Here is a 17,570-nt window from a genome sequence, read left to right as displayed (position 1 = left end):
CCATCCCAGAAAACACTTCTAGATTAGAAGCAACATACAAATTTGGAGTAGTGCGCACAATTCGGATCACCAGCCTATGTTGACTTTCATAATTCAGAGTATTGAGTACATTGAGGCGTTACATTGAAGTTTTATGAGACGCTGGTGAGGCCTAATTTGAAGTACTGTGTGAAGTTCTGGTCACTGGCCCCACAGGAGATATATCAATAAACTCAAAAGAGTACAGGGAAAATTTACAAGGATCAGATTCAGGTTCAGTTTATTGTCATTTGTAAGCCACAAATGCAATGCAGTTAAAAAAATGAGACAACATTCTCCGGAATGATAACACGAAAAAGCACAAAACAGACCACACAAGAAAATCCACATAACGTTTGGCAATCCCCAAATCCAGAGTCCGGAGAGGCTGCTGCGTATTAATATCGTGCTACCGTCTTAGCATGTTCCCCGGAAAGGAGCTCCAAACCCACCAGACAAAACAAGACTACCCAGACACACCAAGTCAGGAGACCAACTCTACCACCCAACAACCCAAAAACTAAAGCTACAAGACCTACACAAAACCACACAGTTACATATAGTTATAGTTAACATGTAGTTTCAACAGTGCAGACAATACCATAATTGATAAAAGACTAACTGACAAAGACCACATAATTAGAACACATAGTTTCAACAGTGCAAAGCAATACTGTAATCTGATAAGGAGCAGACCATGGGCACGGTAAATGAAAGTCTCAAAGTCCCCGACAGCCCGTCATCTCACGCAGACGGTAGAAGGAAGAAAAACTCTTCCTGCCATGAACCTCCAGCGCCGCAGCTTCCCGATGCAGCCTCTGGGAGTCACGACCACAGCCAACTCCGAGTCCGTCCGAAAACTTCGAGCCTCCGACACCGAGCGCCATCTCTGCCGAGTGCTTCGACCCCGGCCCCGGCCGCCGAGCGACAGGCAAAGCCGAGGATTCGGGGCCTTCCTCTCCGGAGATTTCCGATCGCACAGTAGCAGCGGCAGCGAAACAGGCATGTCTGAAGTTTCACCAGATGTTCCTCCGTGCTTCTCACGTCCGTCCCCATCAAATCAGGATTGTGCACGGCTTCCTACTGACAGATGACAGATATTCAATCCCGGAGTGGCTGCGTCGCACCGCCATCTTGCATCATCGATGTTGCCAGGACTTGAGCTATAGGGAAAGGTTGAACAGGTTCGAACACTATTTCCTGTAGCATAGGAGAATGAGGGGAGATTTGATAGAGATGTACAAAATTATGAGGGTCAGCATAAGGATAATGCAAGCAGGCTTTTTCCATTGAGGTTGAGTGAGGCTAGAACTAGAGGTCATAGGTTAAAGGTGAAAGGCGAACTATTTCCTGGGGGGGGGCGGATCTTCTTCACTCAGAGGCTGGTGAGAGTGTGGGACGAGCTGCCAGCGGAAGTGGTGGAATTCAACTTTTTAAGAGAAGTTTGGGCAGTTATGTGGATGGGAGGGGTGTAACGGCTACGGTCAAGGCACGGATGGATGGGACTAGGCAGAATTGGAGGTCGGCATGGGCTGGATGGGCCGAAGGGCCTGCTCTTGTTCTGTAGCAGTCTGTGACTCTGGGCTTCTGATGGTGGGTCACTGAACTGAAACTCAGACTCTCTGTGACCGTCAGGTTAGAGGAATTGATGGTGGTGGAGGCTACCCAGACAGAACAAGGAGCAACGCCTCGTATTCCGCCTTGGCAGCCTCCATGAACGTCGATTTCTCTAGCTACTGGTCAGCTCCTCCCCCTCCCCCTCTCTTTTTTCACTCCCCATTCTCTGCCCATCATCCCCCTCTGGTTCCCCTCCTCCTTCCCTTTCTCCCACTATCCTGTCCTATCAGATTCCTTCTTCTTCAGCGCTTTTCCTCTTCCACCTATCACCTCCCAGCTTCTTACTTCATCTCCCCACCCGCAATCCCCCTCACCTGGTCTCACCTATCACTTTATTTCTTGATTGGCTGATCTTCTGGCCCTTCGAGCCCAGCAATCCCCCAATTTATCCCTGGCCTGATAACGGAACTATTTACAATGATCAATTATCCTACCAACCAGTTCATTCCCCCAACAGTATTACAGTACATATATTACAGTATGTAATATGTAAAATAGTTAAATAAGTAGTGTAAAAAATAGAAATAAAAAAAGTAGTGAGGTCGTGTTCATGGGTTCAATGTCCATTCAGAAATCGGACGGCTGAGGGGAAGAAGCTGTTCCTGAATCGTTGAGTGTGTGTCTTCAGGCTCCTGTACCTCCTCCCTGATGGCAGAGGGGAAGAAGCTGTTCCTGAATCGCTGAGTGTGTGTCTTCAGGCTCCTGTACCTCCTCCCTGATGGCAGAGGGGAAGAAGCTGTTCCTGAATCGTTGAGTGTGTGTCTTCAGGCTCCTGTACCTCCTCCCTGATGGCAGAGGGGAAGAAGCTGTTCCTGAATCGTTGAGTGTGTGTCTTCAGGCTCCTGTACCTCCTCCCTGATGTCAGAGGGGAAGAAGCTGTTCCTGAATCGTTGAGTGTGTGTCTTCAGGCTCCTGTACCTCCTCCCTGATGGCGGAGGGGAAGAAGCTGTTCCTGAATCATTGAGTGTGTGTCTTCAGGCTCCTGTACCTCCTCCCTGATGGCGGAGGGGAAGAAGCTGTTCCTGAATCACTGAGTGTGTGTCTTCAGGCTCCTGTACCTCCTCCCTGATGGCAGAGGGAAAGAAGCTGTTCCTGAATTGTTGAGTGTGTGTCTTCAGGCTCTTGTACCCCCTCCCTGATGGCAGAGGGGAAGAAGCTGTTCCTGAATTGTTGAGTGTGTGTCTTCAGGCTCCTGTACCTCCTCCCTGATGGCAGAGGGGAAGAAGCTGTTCCTGAATCGTTGAGTGTGTGTCTTCAGGCTCCTGTACCTCCTCCCTGATGGTTACAATGAGAAGAGGGCATGTCCTGGGCAATGGGGGTCCTTAATGATGGTCCTCTTTGAAGCATCGCTCCTTGAAGATGTCCTGGATACTATGGAGACGGGTGCTCACAATGGAGCTGACTAATTTTACAAATCTCTGCAGCCCTACTTTGATCCCGTGCAGTAGACCCCACCCCTCCCATAACAGACAGTGATGTGCGACCGGTCAGAATTCTCTTCGCGGTACATCTGTTGGAAGTTTTAGGTGCCACACCAAATTCTCCTCAAACTCCCAATGAAATATCGCCGCTGTCTTGCCTTCTTCGTGACTGCATCGACATGCTGGAGCCAGGGAAGGGCCCCAGAGATACTAATGCCCAGGAACGTGAAATTGCTCACTCTCTCAGGATCCTTATACCCAGATTCCCAATCCTAAACATACGAAGGTGTCGTCTGCCAAGTTACCTGTTTCAGTGCACTTTTAAACAACAAGGACTGCAGGCAAGTCTAACGCCCTCCTCGCCTGTTTCGCATTCAGCTGTTAAGAGCAGAAGCCCAAAAAAAAGCCCTGCTCGGGTCGGCTAGCGCCTGAATGAGCGGTCCGTCGTTAAATGATCAGCGGAGTTTTGTGTCGCTGTGGGTGGTGGGTGGGGGGGGGAAGGTGCTCAGGAGAAAGAGTAAAGGCTGGCAGGCGACGGGGATGAATTGAGAAGCCGGAATGTGATATTGACTCTTCCTTCACTGGCATCTCCTCCATTTCCCCCAGACCCCAGCCCTCACCCCATCTTCCCAGAGCAGAGAGAGTCCCCGTTGTCCTCACCCGTGAGACTCCGCTTTCCAGTACCCCGTTCTCTGCAGCCTTCCGCATCTTCATCAGACACACCCTTACCTCCTCCCCACTCTCGGCCTTCCACGGGGGGGTCACCCTCCCTCGCCCCACTGATCTCCCCCCCGGCACTTATCCCCGCAAGTGCTACCCCTGCCCCTACACCTCCAGTCAGGGCCCCGGACAGGCCTTCCGGGTGAGGCAACACTTCACCTGTGAGTCTGTTGGGGTCATCTACCGTATCCGGTGTTCCTGGTGAGACCCGACGTAGATCGGGGGAACCACTTTGTCAAGGACCTTTGCTTCCTCCACCACAAAAGGCCAGATTTCCCGATGGTCAACCAGCTTGGGGGAGCAACACCTCATAGTCCTGCTGGGTAGCCTCCAACCTGATGACGTGAGCGTCGATTTCCCTAACTTCCCGTAACTCTTGGCCCTCCCCCTTCTCCCATTCCTCATTTTGGATCCACTCTTTCTCCTTCGCTTCTTCTCAGCTGCCTATCATCTCCCTCAGGTGTTCCCTTTCTCCCATGGTCCAATCAGATACATTCTTCTTCAGCCTTTTTGCTGCCTATCACCTCCCTCGGGTGTCCCCTTTCTCCCATGGTCCAATCAGATACATTCTTCTTCAGCCCTTTCCCTTTCCTCCCTATCATCTCCCTCGGGTGTCCCATTTCTCCCATGGTCCTATCAGATTCCTTCTTCTTCAGCCCTTTCCCTTTCCTGCCTAACACCTCCCAGCTTTTTACTTCATCCCCTCCCACACCCACCCACCTTCCTTACCCCTCACCTGTCACCTGCCAGTTTGTACTCCTTGTGAGCAGGGAGGTCTTGGCTCCTCGGAAGTGGTGACACAAGTCAAAAAGGTGGCTTATGGAATGGTTGCTTTGATTAATCAAGGCACTTAGTTCAAAAGTCAGGAGGTTATGTTGAAACTTTATAAAACTCTGGTTGGGCCTCATCTGGAGTATTGGGTAGTTCTGGTCGCCCCTCTATAGGAAGAATGTTGGTGCTCTGGAGAGGGGGCAGAAGAGGTTCACCAGGACGCTGCCTGGTTTAGAGGGCGTGTGCTATCACGAGAGGCCGGACAAACTCGGGTTGTTTTCTCTGGAGTGTCGGAGGCTGAGGGGAGATCTGATGAAGGTTTACAAGATCATGAGAGGCACAGACGGAGTGGACAGGGAGTATCGGTTTCCCAGGGTTCAGATGTCGAATACCAGGGGGCATACACTGAAGGTGAGAGGGGATAGGTTCAAGGGGGATGTGAGGGCTAAGATTTTTACTCGGAGAGTGGTGGGTGCCTGGTATGGGGGTAGAGGCAAATACATTAGAGGCTTTTAAGGGACGTTTGGATAGGCACACGGATGTGTGGAAGATGGAGGGATGTGGACATGGTGCAGGGAGGAGGGAATAGTGTTTGGGTGTTTTTGATTTTTAGCTGGTACAGCACAACCTTGTGGGCTGAATGGCCTACCCCATGTTTCCCCACGGCCAATCTCCTTTCCAAACCCGATGAAGGGTCTCGGCCCGAGAGGTCGACCGGTTATTCCCCTCCACGAATGCCCCCTGACCCGCCGAGTCCCTCCGGCACTCTGCGCGCGTTGCCCTGGATCTCCAGCATCCGCAGGATCTCTCGTGTGGAGCGAGGCAGGAGAGGGGTGGTCTTTCAGCTGGCGCACTTTAAGGACGTTATGAAGGAGACATTTTAATTTAAGCAGAACAGGCTGAGTCAACGGAAACATTTACAACATTAAGTGCCGTCTTGATGAAGTTTATTTTGCAGCCTCCCGTACTATCTCGCAGGTTGCTCAGGTGAAACAGATGTTTAAATAGTGCGGTGGGACACGCAATTCGTCAGAGAGCTGCACATAAATGACAGCTTTATCCCTCTGCATCTGTTTTGTTTTCCTAACTGCTCATTTTGCACTGATTTGTGCCTCCGATGAGGGGGGACAAACAGAAGGTTAGGACTTTTGCTTCTTTCGTCATCGACTGGTAGCCGCCTTGGAGCGGAGGACAGCTCAGGAGTGGGCCCTTCGGCCCACAGTGTCGTGCTGGCCCGGTTTGAAGGGCTCCCTGAAGGCATGTGAGTTCAAAGGTCAGGGAGTGACGTGGCGGCTGTATAGAACTCTAGCTAGGCCACATCCGGAGAATTACATTCAATTTGTTCTGGTTGCCCCGTTAGAGGGAGAAGAGGCTCTGGAGAGGGTGCAGAAGACGTTTACCAGGACGCTGGCTGGATTAGAGCAAGAGGCTAGACAAACTTGGGTTGTTTTTCCCTCCTGGAGCAGCGGAGGCTGAGGGGAGACCTGATAGAAGTTGTTATGCTTACGAGAGGCACGGATAAAGTAGACAGACAGCGCCTTTTTTTCCCCATGGACCCCAAGTCCGTGGATGCTGGGGAAATCTGCGGTCGGCCCCGCTACAGAGCCTGCCTTCAGCCGAGCGGACACTGGGGGGGCAGCACCGACCCCAGCATGGACGCTGCGCCACAGCGCCCCCAGGTGGAGCGCACCGGCTCCTGCGCCTCTCTTCTGGCGGCAGTAAGCGGGTTTGAGGCCTGGTCCGCACTACGACGGTCACGCAGCTTCCCCAACGACGCCACCCCCAGCCTCTCCCCCATGCAGTCAGCCTATAACTCTGAAACCGCGGCATTCCGCATTTACAACGCCCAAGGGGATCTTGCGCCCGCAGGAAAAGAGGCTGAGATGGCCACTTGGCCACTAGGCCGCACGCCTCCTCCGTGCACTGACACCTCCGACGCACGCAGCGGCGCGATCTGCACCAAGACCAGCTCTTTCAGTTTCTCCGCCAACGATCAACTCGCTGATGGGGCGGGCCTGCGGTGCATTAAGTTCTTGGTGTCTTGTCGACGTCAAAATCGATGGACAGCCGAAGGAGAAGAAGAAGGGTAGTGTCTTGCGATCATAACGAGTACGTTTTAAAAAAAAAGAGAGTAGCGCCCTTTCTTGTCCCCATAGAAGCAGCTGTGGTCGAATGCGCCACCATCTTGGCGGAAGTTAAACCTGTGGAACCTTCTGCTCCACACAGCCAGACATTGTCATTATCTCCGGGCCTCTGCTGGTCTCCCCTCAATTAAATTAAATTTTACATCTGGCCGCCAATCGGGAGTTGTAAAATAGGATTTCAACTTGGCACGGTAGTGCAATGGTTAGCGTAACGCGGGTACGATGCTATTTCAAGGCGTTAAAGTGATTGCTGTGACGCGTCCGGTGTGTCGGTGCAGTGTGTTCATCGAGCCTGTAAGGGGCGCCAGAGAGCATCGGCCTCTGAGGCTTTTCGAGCCGCTGAATTGGCTGATTGCCGTTTAACGAGAGTCGTTAATCATTTAGAGTTGCTTGTATTCCAGCGTGTGTCAAAATGGTTGCTGTGAGGCGCCGCGTGTGGTCGTGTAGCAGGTCGTGCTTGTCGCTCTCACTCTCGGCTCCCACCGCTGGCCAGCCGTCTCGCTGAACGCTGAATGTGTCAGTCTCTCCCGCCAGTACACGGCCTCTCCCACAGCGAGCCTCGCCGGCGACACACACTCAGCGATTCAGAAACAGCTTCTTCCCCTCTGCCATCAGGGAGGAGGTACAGGAGCCTGAAGACACACACTCAACGATTCAGGAACAGCTTCTTCCCCTCTGCCATCAGGGAGGAGGTACAGGAGCCTGAAGACACACACTCAGCGATTCAGGAACAGCTTCTTCCCCTCTGGCATCAGCGAGGAGGTACAGGAGCCTGAAGACACACACTCAACGATTCAGGAACAGCTTCTTCCCCTCTGCCATCAGGGAGGAGGTACAGGAGCCTGAAGACACACACTCAGTGATTCAGGAACAGCTTCTTCCCCTCTTCCATCAGGGAGGAGGTACAGGAGCCTGAAGACACACACTCAGTGATTCAGGAACAGCTTCTTCCCCTCTTCCATCAGGGAGGAGGTACAGGAGCCTGAAGACACACACTCAGTGATTCAGGAACAGCTTCTTCCCCTCTGCCACCAGGGAGGAGGTACAGGATCCTGAAGACACACACTCAGTGATTCAGGAACAGCTTCTTCCCCTCTTCCATCAGGGAGGAGGTACAGGAGCCTGAAGACACACACTCAGTGATTCAGGAACAGCTTCTTCCCCTCTACCATCAGGGAGGAGGTACAGGAGCCTGAAGACACACACTCAACGATTCAGGAACAGCTTCTTCCCCTCTGCCATCAGGGAGGAGGTACAGGAGCCTGAAGACACACACTCAACGATTCAGGAACAGCTTCTTCCCCTCTGCCGTCCGATTCCTAAATGGACATTGAACCCATGAACACTACCTCACTACTTTTTTTGCACTTCTTAATTAATTCAAATACTTTTATCTGTATATATATTTACTGTAATTCACTATTTCCATTATTATGTATTGCAATGTACTGCTGCCGCGTGACCGTGAGCTTCACGACATAAGCCGGCGATGTTAAACCTGATTCTCACTCGTCGAGTAACTTCGCTCCATCCGCCACAACGGGGGGCTGTCCCTTTTAATTCTCCTTCCTGTTCCCACTGTCCTGCCCCACAATGAGGGCACTCTCAGGCTGGGGGAGCAATGTCTCGTATTCCATCTGGTTAGCCTCCGACCTGGCAGCGTGAACTGTGGGGAGTTCAGACAACAGGGACAGTGTGATGTTCTTCCCTTTCTCTCTCGGATTTCCCGTCGCTCCCTCAACACTTGGACAGCCGCAGCACCCCCTCCCCCGATTCGTTCTTTCCCCTACTTTGATATTAAAACCTCCCAGCCCTGAATCTCAGCCGATATCTGTACGTCCGGTCCTGCCGAAGGGTTTTGGCCCCAAAAGTCGATGGTTTACTTTTTCCCACGGACGCTGCCCAGCCTGCTGAGTTCCTCCAGTGTTGTGTGTGTGTGTGTGTGTGTGTGTGTGTGTGTGTGTGTGTGTGAGTGTGTGTGAGTGTGTGTGTGTGTGTGTCTGTGTGTGTGAGTGTGTGTGTGAGTGTGAGTGTGTGCGAGTGTGAGTGTGTGAGTGTGAGTGAGTGTGTGTGTCTGTGTGTGTGTGAGTGTGTGTGTGTGTGAGTGTGAGTGTGTGTGAGTGTTGTGTGTGTGTGTGTGTGAGTGTGTGTGAGTGTGAGTGTGTGTGTGTGTGAGTGTGAGTGTGTGCGAGTGTGTGAGTGTGAGTGAGTGTGTGTGTGTCTGTGTGAGTGTGAGTGTGAGTGAGTGAGTGTGTGTGTGTGTCTGTGTGAGTGTGAGTGTGTGTGTCTGTGTGTGTGAGTGTGTGTCTGTGTGTGAGTGTAAGTGTGAGTGTGTGTGTGTGAGTGAGTGTGTGTGTCTGTGTGTGTGAGTGTGAGTGTGTCTGTGTGTGTGCCTGTGTGTGTCTGTGTGTGAGTGTAAGTGTGAGTGTGTGTGTGTGAGTGTGTGTGTGTGTGTGTCTGTGTGAGTGAGTGTGTGTGTGTGTCTGTGTGAGTGAGTGTGTGTGTGTGTCTGTGTGTGTGAGTGTGAGTGTGTCTGTGTGTGTGTCTGTGTGTGTGAGTGTGTGTCTGTGTGTGAGTGTAAGTGTGAGTGTGTGTGTGAGTGTGAGTGTGTCTGTGTGTGTGCCTGTGTGTGTCTGTGTGTGAGTGTAAGTGTGAGTGTGTGTGAGTGTGTGTGTGTGAGTGTGTGTGTGTGTGTCTGTGTGAGTGAGTGTGTGTGTGTCTGTGTGTGTGAGTGTGAGTGTGTCTGTGTGTGTGCCTGTGTGTGTCTGTGTGTGAGTGTAAGTGTGAGTGTGTGTGTGTGAGTGTGTGTGTGTCTGTGTGTGTGAGTGTGTGTGTGTGTGTGTGTGTGTGTGTGTGTGTGTGTGTGTGTGTGTGTGTGTGTCTCTCTCTCTCTGGATTTCCAGCCTCTGCAGCTGTCCTCTTGCTTGCTCAGCCTATTGTACACATTTTGTACGGCGCCCTGAGAGAGAAGCCAGGAAATGACGGTATCAATCCTATCCTGAGGCGACCCGGAACGGAACGAGCGGAGTTGCCACGCTACCTCACGGCTCCTGAACCTAGTCCCCCCAGCTCAGGAAGGCCGACCTCGAGGGGTCTGTGGACGTTGGCCCATGTAGGATGGAAGGGTTAGCTTGATCTTACGGCCGAAGGGCCTGTTCTGTGCTGAGGTGGTCTATGTTCTCCCAGCAGGTGCGAAGGGAAGCAGAAATCGACTTTCTGCTCGAGGATCCTCCACCTCCCCCTGACAAAGATTTGTCATGCGTACATCGACACTCGTGGTGAAATCGCCAAATCCAATCGGCAAGGATTTTGCTGGGGGGTGGCCAGCCTGCAAGTGTGGTCACACTTCCAGTGCCAACATAGCTCGGCACACAACTCCTTAACCCTAACCCTAACTGCTGCCAGTCTTCGCTTATAATTAGTTTTTCATGAACTCGACTGTACTCTCAAGTTTGTCCTTTAACGATATATATGTATATAACCGTATAATGTATAGAGAAACGAGACGACATTTCTCCAAATCAGCACAGTAATACACATAAAACACACAAAAACTTAGATAAAATCTACAGATGAACTATGTATAAAGAAAGTGCATAAATTAAATATCGTAAAGTCCGGAACAGATTAACCGGTGACACCTCGAATGTGATGCGGCAGGGAGTTCAGAAGCCTGATGGCCCGAGGGAAGAAACTGTTTCCCATCCTGACCGTTCCTGTCTTTATGCATCGGAGTCTCCTGCCTGATGGTAGAAAGTCAGAGAGGATGCTGGATGGACGGGTGGGATCCTGGATAATACTAAGGGCCCCGCGTAGATCATTATTTCTTTATTTTCCTGTGAATGCCTGCAAGAAAATGAGTCTCAAGCTGGTACGTTATGTATTATTGAGCTACCACGCAGAATAGGCCCTTCTGGCCTTTTGACTGCGTCCGCCCAGCATTCCCCTGATTTAACCCGAGCCTAATCACGGCACAATTTACAACGGCCAAGTGGTACGCCCTCAGCTGGGCGGTGACGTAGCGGACTTCAAGCCACGCGGTCCCGGGTTTCGAATCTGGCCGGCACCTTCCACACCCGAGCCGGCGACTCGGCCTCGGGCGAGGCAGAGAAGAAAACGTTCCTGAGCGGGCAGGATTGCCGCCCCCCCGGAAAGGAGCCCTGGCCGAAACCCACGCGGCGGCGTGAGCCGGCGGGGGAATCGGACCTCGACCTGTAAAACGATTGCGCCAACTGCAGTGCAACTTTGCCGCTATCTTACTATCGCATTCAAAGCCCGTGATAAATTACCTTTCAAACCTGCCTTGCACTTGGGGGTTTCTTCTCCCTCAGTCTTAGTAAATGGCGGTAAAACCTGACCCAGTAATGAGTAATCCTGACTCCTCTCTCCACTGAACAGCAGCTTTGTGTCCTTTAAAATCAAGTCGATTGCGAGGCGTAAAGAGTATAATTCATACTTTAAAGCCTAGTTAATGGACAATCAATTCTCATCAGCCAGGAATGGTATTTAAGTAAATTTAATTCAGGCTGAAATTGATTTGCCCTCAGATGCACGGTCTTTCAAATTTAGTAATTACATACCAACAAAAAAATGCATGTGTTATCTGATTGTTCACCGTAGGTCTTTGAGTGACACTGGACGACAAAAATTTGGCATCCTGAATATTTTTTGGGGTTTCTTATGGATTTTGGACTGCTGTTCATGAAAATCCCCATCATGCACCATTTTTTTTTGGATGTCGCCTATATTTGTTAGTTCACCTCCTCACAGCTGAAAATATTTTCCATCTCGCATGCAGGGCAGGTACTGCTCGGCAGAACAGGTTTTAGAAAGGCTATCAATTTCTGTGAAAGATTTTGATAGTTAAGGCAGATTTTTATTTATTAAGGAACACTCTTATTTATTGAGATGGCCCTTCAAACATTCCCCTAATCTAATGCCGCCTGATCACGCACTCAGGGGAAACCCACGCAGTCACGGGGAGAACGTGCAAACTCTTTACAGGCAGTGGCGGGAATTGAACCCAGGTCGTCTCTACTATAAACCGCCGTGCTAACCACTACACTGCTGTGCCGCCCCCCCAAGACGTTATTCCCAGAATAACAGGTGCCAGGATTAAGGAAGGTCCACAAATCAAATGGGTCATCAATGACTGGCGATTCAAAGAGCTTCTGGTGGGACCGGAGAAAATCGCATGGAATGCATTGTTGAAGATTTTCTTGGCAACGACAGAGCACCAAACTACGTGCAGCTGGTTGACAACGTGCTTCAAGCAGACAAAACCGTGAAGTGCAACAGGTCACTAAAGATTCATTTTCTGAATTCCCATTTAGACTTCTCCCCTCCCAATCCTGGCGCTGTCAGTGACGGGCACGGTGAAAAGTTTCACCAGGGCATTGAGGTCATGGAGAAACGGTATCAGGGCAACTGGAATCCATCAACGCTGGCTGATTATTGTTGGACACTTAAACGAGAAGCCTCAGACACTGAGCACAAATGAAAATCATCAAAGCATTTAGCTTAGTTGAAATATTGCAGATCAATGCCTTATGGAATTAAACAATTATATTCATTAAAAGTTAATTTCGAGTTTCTCCAAACTCCTACGTGGTACAAGCAGTCTGAAATTACGTTCGTGTTCAGCTTCAGGGGGTCTAGCATAAACAGCAAAAAATTCTGAGGAAGCAAGACTGAGGGGAAAAATGTTGTCCAGTGCGATCAGCACTTTAACAAGAGAGAGTGAATTTAATATAACCATGTAACCACATAACAAATACAGCACGGAAACAGGCCATCTCAGCCCTTCCAGTCCGTGCTGAACGCTTACTCACACCTAGTCCCACCGACCTGCACTCAGCCCATAACCCTCCATTCCTTTCCTGTCCATATACCTATCCAATTTTACTTTTAATGACAATATCAAACCTGCCTCTAACACTTCTACTGGAAGCTCGTTCCACACAGCTACCACTCTCTGAGTAAAGAAATTCCCTCTCGTGTTACCCTTAAACTTTTTCCCCCTAACTCTCAACTCATGTCCTCTTGTTTGAATCTCCCCTACTCTCAATGGAAAAAGCCTATCCACATCAACTCTATCTATCCCTCTCATAATTTTAAATACCTCTATCGCCCCCCCCCCCTCAACCTTCTACACTCCAAGGAATAAAGACCTAACTTGTTCAATCTTTCTCTGTAACTTAGGTGCTGAAACCCAGGTAACATTCTAGTAAATCTCCTCTGTACTCTCTCTATTTTGTTGACATCTTTCCTATAATTCGGTGACCAGAACTGTACACAATACTCCAAATTCGGCCTCACCAATGCCTTGTACAATTTTAACATTACATCCCAACTCCTATACTCAATGCTCTGATTTATAAAGGCCAGCATACCAAAAGCTTTCTTCACCACCCTATCCACATGAATTTAAAATGGCTAGGTCCCAATCAAAGTCATCGTGGGTGATGGAGTCCACCAGACTCCTTCATAAGGGATGTCTCTTTAGAAAAATATCTTTGTGTCCATGGAGTGGAGTAGCAGTTAGCATAACACTTTTGCATGGTACTGTAGTACTGCGCTGTACAGCTGCCACAAAAAAAGCAAATTTGATGACGTATGTGTAACACTTACCCAAAAGGCTGGTATATGTCTAGGGGAAACGGAGTTCCAGCCACTCACCAACCCCACCTCCCGTGCTGTGAGAATCGAGTTTATGCCTCGCGCCCGCCAACAGTATCAAACCCACAACAAATACCGTTATGAAATACACTTTAAAGAGTTTACTAAAATTAAAAGAGTAGTAGGCAATACAATATATATATATATAAGGAAAAAAACAAAAGGCGCCAACTTATCAAAGTTCAGTCTGTTTAGTGCACTCGTTGGAGCTCAATCAACGAACCAATCGACCCATCCGGCCGTCGCGCCTGGGACCACCCCAGTACACGTCCACCTTCCTCGGCCTCCCCCTCACACCAAAAACCCGCGAAAACCCCTCCCCCAAGTTCCCAGCATCACAAGACACAGTAACATTCCCCATTGATTAACAAATGAATACAATTACCATATCAGCCATTCTAAAGCGAAACAACGGCGAGAGAAACGCATTCCTGCTCGTAACAAACCAAAGAAGCCATTTTGAGTAACATACACAGGACATTGTACATATGTGAGTGATGATAAACCTGATTCTGATCTGGGTCTCTGTTGTGGACTGAGATTGGGAAGGGGACAGGGAGAGGGGAATCTTGACTGGGAAAAGGGGAAGGGAAAGGGAAGCTCTGGAGAGACATTCTGTGATGGTCGATAAACCAATTGTTGGGAATTAAATCACCTTATATGGGCCCTCAGGACTGGGTGTGTCCGTGACTGCACCAGCCCCCCCCCGTCACCCCTGGCACTCCTTCTCTGCCACCTGTCCCGCACCCCCACCCTCGCCAGTCCCGACGTCCCTCGCTCCCGCCAGATTCACAAACTCGGCGACTCTATTTCGCACGGTACTGTGGTGCAACGGCGGCTCCTCGGGGTTGGAAGCTTGGCCTGAAAGCTCACGTGCCCGCTCAGTCCTGCCCGGCCCGGAGGAGTTTGACACCGTTGGCGAGAGTGTGGAAAATGTGGCCTCATCTACATTCGCGCAATAGTATCTCTTTGAGGAATGGGGAACAAGGAAAGAAGTCAGAGCAGTTAGATTAACCTGATCCGCCCATTCCCAGTGGCCAACACGCCTCGGCATTCATTAACGTTTAACTTCTGTCTTTGATGGATTAGGTGCCAAGACTACCCGCCAGCTTTCAGAATAGCGTCACTGAAGGATGAAGCTGGGACTGAGGACGCAGCACGAGATAGATTCCTCTTGGCCTCCATTTTAATTCCTCTCTACCGATTTCTGATTTACAAGCGGAAGATTTACGCAGCATGAAAATTATATCAGCGGTAAATTCTGCATTATGAAGCACGCTCACTGTTGAAATCAATACACTGATAGCAGGAACTGTCTAAAAGGGTGATTACAATGATTTTTTAAATTCTCGCTGTTATCCCCTGGTGTCTTTCCAGGGTGTGCATTTTTGTCCATTTATATTTCTTCAGCTCCAAAGATTCAAAAAGTACCTTTATTATCAATGTAGGCAGTGTACAACTCTGCGATTCGCCTTCCCCACAGACAGCCACAAAGCCAAGGACCGCCACAGGACTCGTTCAAAAAAAAATCAAACACCCAACCGGTTAAAAAGAAAAGAACAAATTAGCATGTGGCAAAAACATTCAAAAAGTTTATTTGACCGGTCAGGATTGTCAGCTCTGAGCTGAACCCCTGAACCTGGAGGACCGGTGGACCACTCTTAGCCTAACCCCTACCCTTTGACCCTGTTTGGGTGACCCTACCAAGAGCCAGAGCATAAGGCCCTGACTCCAGCCAACCTAGCTCTGTGCGTCATTCAGGCAAGCAGGCCTCCAAACCCTACGACAAGGTTGTGGTCCTCTTGGATGCTGAGGTTCGAAGTTCAAAGGTAAACTTATTAACGCAGGACGTATATGTCACCATACATTGCCTTGAGATGCCTTCTCTTGGACGTCTTTGGAAGTAGGCTGCCCTCCCATGTCCGATGGCAATGCAGTCGGTTAATTGCCCCCCTGTAAATTACCCCCCAGATCACATGGGAAGGAGAGGGGGAGAGTCAGGGTGGAGTTGAAGAGGTGTGACTGGACGTCTCCAGGGAGTAACGCTCGCAAAATGTTGGAGGAACTCAGCAGGCCGGGCAGCATCTGTGGAAAAGAGTGAACAGTCGAAGTTTTGGGCCGAGGCCCTTCGTCGGGACTGGAAAGGACGAAGAGAACTCAAGAGTAAGCTGCTGGGGGAGGAGAGGAAGATGTACAAGGTGGCATGTGATAGGTGGAACTTGAAGAGAGGAGGGGCTGGGAAGTTGATTGGCGGAAGGGATAAAGGAATGGAGAAGGGGGAATCTGATGGGAGAGGAGAGAAGTACATGGAAGAAGGAGAAGGGGGAGGAGGTAACGGCTATCACCTGCCACCTTGTACTTCTTCCTCCCCTCCCCACACCTTCTCACTCCGATTCTCCTCTTCCATTCCAGTCCTGAAGAAGGGTCTCGGCCCGAAACATTGACTATGTACTCTTTTCCACAGACGCTGCCCGGCCGGCTGAGATCCCCCAGCATTTTCTGTCAGTCGCTCTGGATTTCCGGCACCGGCAGAATTTCTCCCGTCTGCGATACCGGGGAGTAAGCTGGGGGCTGGTGGGAGGGCGGGGGGAAATGGGAAAGGTGAGATTGATCTCAGAGCCGGCGGAAACAATGGCCTCCCCCCGTGCGCGAACAAGAACATTTCGGTGTCCACTGTTCTCTGAGCAACGGCCCCCCTCCGTCACGTCATCCATGCAAGGTCGGTCACCGTCAATGCTGAATGGCGTAGATCGCCATTACAACGGTCACAAGATGGAGGCTGGCTACTGTTTGAGATCTCATCTCAGTCGTGGATAAATTGAGAGAATCCCCAAACCCCATTTCATGGCCCATCTCCCTTGATAAACAAAGAATGCTGGAAATACCCAGCAGGCCAAGGCAGCGTCTGTGGAGAGAGAAACAAAATTAACATTCTCCAGATACTACTGAAAGTTTAATAGTTAACTACTCCCTGTTACGCCACTTAGGGCAGCAATGAAGGACCTCCATTTTTTTTAAACCAAGTCAGGGTTGTTAACCCTGACTTGAACCCCTCGAACGTGGAGGACTGGTTTGTCCCTCTTAGTCTGGTGCCTACCGAGAACCCAAGTCCCTGACTCCAGCCAACGTCCCTCTCCAGGTCATTGAGGCACGCAAGCCTCGAAACCCTACGGCAAGGTTATGGTCCTCTTGGGGGTGAAAGGTCACTAGAAATCTTTTTTCCCCTTCTTTCTCATTGGATATCTCCAGCATTCTGTTTTTATTTCAGACTTCCATGCAGTATTCTGTCTGATTTTCATTGAATGCTTCTTCATTAAAAACAAATCGGTGAGATATTGTACTCCTTGGCTAAAATGTAGTTCTTGCTTGGATTGTTATTGGATTTTGATCTTATTGTAGTTAACGGTTTGATTCCACGTTGATAAAGTGATTCTTGTGAACCTCGTTTCTATTGGTCTATTTATTTATTGAGATACAATGCGGAGTGGGCCCTTCCAGCCACACCACACAACAATCCTCCGATTTAATCCTATCCTAATCACGGGGCAATTTACAATGATCAATTAAACTACCAACTGGTATGTATTTGGACCGTAGGAGGAAACCTACGTGGCCATCTTTAATAGTTAGCCATCTTTAACGGTCAGCCATCTTTAATGGTAGACATGACCTGTATTGATTGAACGCAGATTAGGCCCGTCCAGCCCCTTTAAGCAGCGCTAGCCACCAACAACTGATTTAACCCTAGCCTAGTCACGGGAATTGAACCCTAGATCTCCTCTACTGTAGAGTGTTGTGCTAACCACTACGCTATAGTGCCACCCCTCTTTAAATGGCTTTGTTCTCATTTGCTCAGGCACCGTGGGCCCAGCGAGCATTAACTGTCAGGCTTAGATCCTGAGTTATTGTTCACAGACTTCGATTTCCGTGAAGGTGATGGGCTGCTCTCCTTGTCTGGACAGTTGTCTTCATGAGGGGGCGGTTTACGGTGGCGTAGCGGGTAGCCCTTCGCTTGACAACGCCATCGATCACTGGTCAGGGTTCCATTCCCGCCGCTGCCTGTGAGGAAGGTGTCCATTCCCCCCGTGACCGGAGCGTGCTCCAGTTTCCTCCCACGGTCCAAAAATGTGTGGGTTAGGGTTAGTGAGTCGCTGCGACACTAACACAAACCTCACTGATTTGATTTGACGCAGACAACGCA

The 17,570-nt window shown here is 50.0% G+C and overlaps 1 long non-coding RNA gene across 1 annotated transcript in view; it reads left to right on the top strand.

Annotated features, from left to right (window-relative positions):
* LOC132384017 (uncharacterized) overlaps positions 1 to 16,816 on the top strand; it is a 39,491-nt gene extending 22,675 nt beyond the window's left edge. Inside the window, exon 4 of the long non-coding RNA XR_009508829.1 lies at positions 14,459 to 16,816. This is a non-coding gene — a long non-coding RNA (uncharacterized LOC132384017). The remainder of the gene's footprint in view (positions 1 to 14,458) is intronic.
* Positions 16,817 to 17,570: the final 754 nt, after the last annotated feature.

This window comes from Hypanus sabinus, chromosome 31 (genome assembly GCF_030144855.1).
Source record: "Hypanus sabinus isolate sHypSab1 chromosome 31, sHypSab1.hap1, whole genome shotgun sequence".
NCBI lineage: Eukaryota > Metazoa > Chordata > Chondrichthyes > Myliobatiformes > Dasyatidae > Hypanus > Hypanus sabinus.
Note: the sequence above shows the minus strand (reverse complement) of the source record. Positions and strands in the feature narration are given on the sequence as shown.